Below are 7496 nucleotides of genomic sequence, written 5' to 3'. Positions count from 1 at the left end.
CATAACATAAGTCAAATTAAATCAACTACTGAAATTCAAAGTTATTAAATCAAACTGCATGAGTATTAATGAGTGATTTAATGTTGTAATTATTTCAGCTCAGCTGACCATCGTTGAGATGAGGCTGAATGTAAGTGACCAACGAGTGGAGAACGTGAGCAGACTCATAACAGGTATTATAACTATTAGCACTTTTAGCAAACATGTCATGTTATCCCTAGTTAAAAGTTCCAAAGAGCAATGATGTGTCAAAGTTAGAAGGCAGCCTGCTGTCATAAAGATGAAGTGTTAACTGGTCTAAACTGGTTAGAAGGCAGCCTGCTGTCATAAAGATGAAGTGTTAACTGGTCTAAACTGGTTAGAAGGCAGCCTGCTGTCATACAGATGAAGTGTTAACTGGTCTAAACTGGTTAGAAGGCCTGCTGTCATACAGATGAAGTGGTAACTGGTTTAAACTGGTTAGAAGGCAGCCTGCTGTCATACAGATGAAGTGTTAACTGGTCTAAACTGGTTAGAAGGCAGCCTGCTGTCATACAGATGAAGTGTTAACTGGTCTAAACTGGTTAGAAGGCAGCCTGCTGTCATACAGATGAAGTGTTAACTGGTCTAAACTGGTTAGAAGGCCTGCTGTCATACAGATGAAGTGGTAACTGGTCTAAACTGGTTAGAAGGCAGCCTGCTGTCATAAAGATGAAGTGTTAACTGGTCTAAACTGGTTAGAAGGCAGCCTGCTGTCATAAAGATGAAGTGTTAACTGGTCTAAACTGGTTAGAAGGCAGCCTGCTGTCATACAGATGAAGTGGTAACTGGTCTAAACTGGTTAAAAGGCAGCCTGCTGTCATAAAGATGAAGTGTTAACTGGTCTAAACTGGTTAGAAGGCAGCCTGCTGTCATACAGATGAAGTGGTAACTGGTTCTTGAATGCGCTCGACCGTAAGCCGCGCTTTCACGACCCTTCCGGTCGGGTGCGGTGTTTATTTTATTATTATTATTATTGTTATCCATGCGTTATCAGCTCTTACATCTGTTATTTTATAAGTATAATGACTTTCCAATCCAAAACTAAAGTGAAGCGTGGAGTGTAACTCTGCATTAGTTTCCATACACTACGACTAGACCAGTGGTTCTCAATCTTGTTCATGTCAAGGACCCTCAAAATGATATGTATTTGGCAAAATATATTTTGTCCCAGGGACCTCCAGAAGCAAAGATTTGAGTTACAAATGTTTACTTAATTTTTTTTTAATATATATATATATATATATATATATATATATATATATATATATATATAAATCTCGATTTTTCAAAAATAGCAGATTTACAAGCTCATAGCGCGGCACTCTGTGCTGGGGACTCCCTGGTACCCCCCTGAAGGACCCCTGGGGGTCCCCAATTTGAAGACCAATGGACTAGACAATACCACTACATAGCAAATATTCTATGTTGTTGATATTACTTTGCCTTGTTTAATTATTATTATTAATAGTATAACATGTGGCTGAATTTGACCGAAAACTAGTCATTTATTTTTTGGGGGCCATTTTAGTTTAGTATTATTTCATGAAAACAGAGAATCATGGCTACACATTTAAATATTGGTTGTGCAGTTTGACTCACCAGTTTTAGAGTCAATAAATGTGTTCTACAATTCTTGGAGCTGAGAAAACAGCCTTCTCTAGAAATGTAGTGGAGTCAAAAGTACAATATTTGTCTTTGCATTGTTGTGGAGTGAAAGTTATAAAAACTCTTAGGAGTCCTAAAATCTGAATTACTTGAGCAAAAGTGGAAATAGTAATAAAAATGTCAGATCTACAAGCTGCTATTAGCTGCTATAAGCTGCTATAGTTGATCTACATGACACAAAAATTATGAGAATATTAATCCGATACGTCAGTATCGGATTAGACTGAAAGAACGAGGCCAATCGATGGTCTTGAAGGGCGGGTCCAAACCCAGCCGCCCGGATTCGTGCGTCGCTTCCTATTGCTTCACCAATCTATGAGTAAGAGTATAAGATATGCTTTCATAGTAATATAAATAATATGATCATTAACAGTATAATATATGCTTTTATAATCATATAATAATGTGATAATGCTCCTGTGTTGACAGACCAACCAAAGGTGGCCTTCTCTGCTTATTATCTGGGTTCTGGACATATTGGATATAGTTCTACTACAACTCTGGTTTATCAGAGAGTTCACTCTAACATCGGCAACGCCTACAGTACATCTACAGGTAGGTGATGATTAAGTTAATTATGTTAATTAACTTTACATTAAAGTGTTCTGTTAAAAGGTTAAATAGCTCTATATTGTGATAATAATCATTGCTATAGAGTGTTTGTTCAGTAACAGTGTTAAATAGCTCTATATTGTGATAGTAATCATTGCTATAGTGTTTGTTCAGTAACAGTGTTAAATAGCTCTATATTGTGATAGTAATCATTGTTTGTTCAGTAACAGGGGTCTCCTCATCTCTCCAGCTCTTTAATAAACTGAAAATACATTTTCAAGTTTGATGATTATTATTCTCAATATAGAGCTATTTAACGCTTATGTTAACAAAAACATATCACTTACCCTTTAAGTGATTACATTAATTATGTTAATGAGCTTTACATTAAGTGATTAAAGGGATAATTCACTATCAAACATGTTTGGGGTCATTTTAACGTCTACTTGGGCTTTTGTGAAAACCACAGATAGTTTTAAGTTGCTTGATTAAAAAAAAATCTGGGAAAATTAAAGAATAAATTAATAATGAAAAACTAAAATAAAACCAAGGACTGGTGTTTTCAATGAGTCAAACAGGTTTAAAATGGAGTTTGAAGTTACAATGGGTTTGTACTGTAGGAAGGGGGCGTGTCTGGTAAATTACGTTAAAATGAGCCAAACATGTTTGAAGGTGAAATATCCAGTTAATTATGTTAATGAGCTTTACACAATCAATTATCTCTCACCAACTAATGATACAACTTACATCTCTGTGAAAACATCAGTAACAGCATGTGAAGGGTTAACTCTGCTGTGTCATTACAGGCTAAAATGTTCAAACACTTCAAAAATATCACATTTACAACATTTACAACATGTTGCTTTGTGGCCCGTTGTGAGCTTGTAGATCAGATTTATTAGAACACTTTTTCCTTTAAAAAAATATAGAGCTTAAAGGAATAGTTCGCCCAAAAATGACTATCAATTACACAATGAAGCCTTGAATACAGTTTTTAGTTTTTGTCTCATTCCTGAGACAATAATTTGATGAGCGGTTTGGTGTATCCGTTAGGAGACTCAAAGAGACTCCTTTGTGTCTCCTACCCAAATTAATAAATTATTGTCTGAGGAATGAGACAATACTTTGATGGTAGACGTAATTTGACCAGGTAGACGTTAAAATGACTCCAAACATGTTTAAGTGTATTATCCCTTTATGTAAAGCTCATTAACATGAGCAATTGATAGAAAATAAGTACTTTTTTTGGGTGAACTACTCCTTTAAGTAGTTAACAGTGTTAACATGATCCGTGTGTGTGTGTGTGTGTGTGTGTGTGTGTGTGTGTGTGTGTGTGTGTGTGTGTGTGTGTGTGTGTGTGTGTGTGTGTGTGTGTGTGTGTGTGTGTGTGTGTGTGTGTGTGTGTGTGTGTGTGTGTGTGTGTGTGTGCGCGCGCGCGTGCGTGCGTGTGCGTGTGCACGTGTGCGTTCCAGGTCAGTTCTCCGCACCTGTGAAAGGAGTTTATCAGTTCAGATTCACTGCAGGCGGCCATGATGCATCAAAGTATGTGCAGGTCTACATGTATAAAAATAATCAGCTGCTCATTCAGAACTATGGATACAAAACTCAAGGAGCTGGGTTAGAATACGTGTCTAATGGAGTGATCATAGAGCTGGAGCAGAGAGACAGAGTGTACATGAAGACACCTGGTGGTAGTAACATCAGGCTCTATGATTATGACACACAGAATCACAACACATTCAGTGGTTTTCTGCTCTATTCTCTGTAACTCTGCTACCGACACTGCTGGAAACTCACTGAGTACATTTACTCAAATACTCTACTTGAGTACAATTTAGAGATACTTTTACTTGACTTCATTATGTCCCCTTCTCAATACTTCATGTCAGTGTTTCTCAAAGTGGGGTCCGGGGGTCCTCCGGGGGGTCCCCAGCTAAACGTGTTAATATAGGAAGACAAAGTAAATACATAAAGCATTTAAACCAGTATTTTATGATGATCTACAAGCTCACACTGGTGTGTTGTGAGCCTGTAGATCTGCTGTTTAAAAAGACATACATTGGAAAGTCTTGAAACATGAGGAATAATTTAGAAAATACCAAATACCAAATCTACTCTCATGGAGGTCCCAGATGGGGGTCTGCAGATAAACACATATTGATTTGGGGTCCATTACATCTCAGAGGCAATACTTTTTACTCCATTACAATTATTTGATTACTTTAAGGTGTAGATTTAGATTACTAAAACAAAACATATATTTTAAGCACAATGTCATACTTCAACTCTTCCAAAATAGCAGATCTACAAGCTCACAACGTCCTGCAATGCATCACATTATGAGCTTGTAGATCTGCTATTTTTCTAAGACAAATATAAACAGGTTAAATAGGCCCTTCTGCATAAAGAGTACTGTAAGTATGCTTTAATGACAATACTTTTGTACTTTTACAGACCTTTTACTTGTAATAGAGTAATAGAATAGAGTGTAAATGTCTCAATTGTAACTTGTACTTGTAAATGGTATTTGTACTTTTACTTCAGTAAAACCTGTGAGTACTTCTTCCACCACTGTCCTGATAGCTTTACATTAAAGAGCTTCTGTAATGTTCATGTTCATGTTGTCAATAAAGACACATTCATTACATTAAAGAGCTTCTGTAATGTTCATGTTCATGTTGTCAATAAAGACACATTCATTACATTAAAGAGCTTCTGTAATGTTCATGTTCATGTTGTCAATAAAGACACATTCTAAAGCACTGTTGTTTGTCTGTTGTTTTTATTGTAATGATTATTTGTCATTGTATTATTATGTATTTTATTGTATTGTATTATTTATATACTGATGTCATACAGAAAACTTGTATCTTCATATATTTCTTCTTTATATATATTTAAGTAAATCTCTGTTGTCGGGCAGAAACCAACTCAAACCCCCCAAAAACATGTTTTTAAAACAACACAATCCTGTCTCAAAGTTGGTGACTTTATACATTGTCAGATACAAAGCTCACTTAGGAAGGCAATCAACAGAGTCAGGTAGTTTTTACCTTTAGCAGAAACCTGTAAGACACCTTGTTATTTGTTTTGCAGTGTTTTTTTTCCTTTCATATATAATAGCTTGTTCTACATTTTAAAACAGACTAAAGCAACATTTTAGGTATATTTATATATATTTATGTTTATAACTTAAATTGATGTTATTCCAAAAGGCACTTTTTAATAGTTTTTAGCACTTTATAAATCAACTGAAATGAAGGTATTTATTTATAAATCAACTGAAATGAAGGTATTTATTTATAAATCTACTGAAATGAAGGTATTTATTTATCCCATGAACTATTTTAAATTCAGGGTCATTTCAAGCCTGGGTTACATTATGTCCCAACATTATTAATCTCTTTGATAAATTATTGATTTTTAAAAATATGTATAATAGATCAAATTGATTCATTGTTGAACCCCTAATCCTGATAGCTACTGGCAGTGGCAGTGGTGTAAAGTAACTAAGTATATTCACTCAAGTACTGCACTTCAGTACAAGTTTGAGGTACTTTTACTTTACTGGAGTATTTCCAATTTTCTGTACTTTTACTTCTACTCCACTACATCTCAGAGGCAAATATTGTACTTTTACTCCACTACAATTATTTGAAAACTTTAGTTACTAATTACTTTGTAGATTTGAATTATTCTTACAAATCACTCAAGCCCTATTTAAACTTTGGCTACTTGAAAATAGCAGATCTACAATCTATAATCCTTTGAAAATAGCAGATCTACAATCTATAATCCTTTGAAAATAGCAGATCTACAATCTATAATCCTTTGAAAATAGCAGATCTACAATCTATAATCCTTTGAAAATAGCAGATCTACAATCTATAATCCTTTGAAAATAGCAGATCTACAAGCTCACAACGGGTCGTGAAGCCATGTATAGACTACAGGATGATGGCATGTACATGAATACTCTTCTTTCAGTGATCATATAAACTGCTCTCTCATAATTAGAATAATTAGAATGACTACGTTGCTATGGCGTGCACATACCTGCTACTATGGTCCATTGATCGTACCACCAGCAGCTCTCAGCTCACAGCCGTTGCCAAACACCTACATAAACACATGGAATCTCCCATTACTCAATATCAAGGGGTTTCCTGTTTACCAGTGTTGCCATGTCTGCATATAATCAGCGACTTTGGGCTTGATTCTTGTAGTTGCTTCATATTATCTAAACATCACAAAACAGTGTAGGTTTAGTCAAAAACCACCATGCTGGGTGAATGCAATAAACTATTATGTACATGAGCCTCTATGTTGCTATCAAACACAATGAACATAGAAGTTAACTCCTACCTCAAACTCTTTCTAAAGTGCATGTATGTGGTTTGTGGTTCCCACCAGTCCTGCTGCACAGCACCACCACAAACTCTGGAAGTGCAGTAACAGTAATAAGTACATATAAAACCCATGAAACAAACAAATAAAACACAACCCGCATTGTAACATACCTTTGTAGTAAAGTTTGGATGCACGGTTAAAAGACAGTCTCTTATGAACCAACATGAAACAGAGCTTCTGCACCTTGTTGTTGCTTAATGCAAAAGTCCTGTGAATCCAAGTCACGTGAGAGCAGACCAACGAGACACACAAACGTGACTTTGACACTTCAAAATAAAAGCATTGCTAAAACACACATAAATAATGCATGCATAACAAATTAACTTAAATACAGCCCTATTATGAGAAATAAAACAAATGATATTAACTTATAGTTACAAACACTGTCAGTTACATTGGCATGGTTAAACACAAGTATAAATGTACAAAACATGATAACTTCAACACACATAAGATTTCAAATAGAGTTTTAAACCTCTCAGAGCTTCCATAGACCACCGAAGTCCTGACGTCACTCGTTCATCCCCAGGTTCGTAAAGTCATTTCTCTATGGAGAATAACATTGGGTCATCATAGAATCGTCTCATATAAGAATTTTGGTCCAAAAATAAACAAACTGTCTCGGCGATATTGTCAGGGAGGAGGTTCTGTATCGTTTGATAGTCAGTCACTTATATTTGATACAGTCTGTTTCTGGCGAAAATGTAACTAATTCGGCGGAAGTAACATTATCGTTTTCTCACCGTCAGTTGATGTTTCATATCCATGAGAGTCAAACCACCGGGGTCATTTGTTTATTTTTGGAACACAGTTCTTATTTGACACGATATTAAATACGTCTATGGGAT

General features: G+C 35.6%; 1 long non-coding RNA gene across 1 annotated transcript; it reads left to right on the top strand.

Annotated features, from left to right (window-relative positions):
- Positions 1-142: 142 nt before the first annotated feature.
- Positions 143-4421, top strand: LOC311053581. Its single transcript, XR_014601648.1, has 3 exons — positions 143-173; positions 2116-2241; positions 3711-4421. It is a non-coding gene; the product is annotated as an uncharacterized lncRNA (long non-coding RNA).
- The last annotated feature ends 3075 nt before the right edge of the window (positions 4422-7496 follow it).

The sequence above is a fragment of the Gymnoscopelus microlampas genome (genome assembly GCF_963454915.1).
Source record: "Gymnoscopelus microlampas genome assembly, chromosome: 10".
Taxonomy (NCBI): domain Eukaryota; kingdom Metazoa; phylum Chordata; class Actinopteri; order Myctophiformes; family Myctophidae; genus Gymnoscopelus; species Gymnoscopelus microlampas.
The sequence above is the reverse complement of the archived record's forward strand: the minus strand, read 5'-3'. Positions and strand labels throughout refer to the sequence as shown.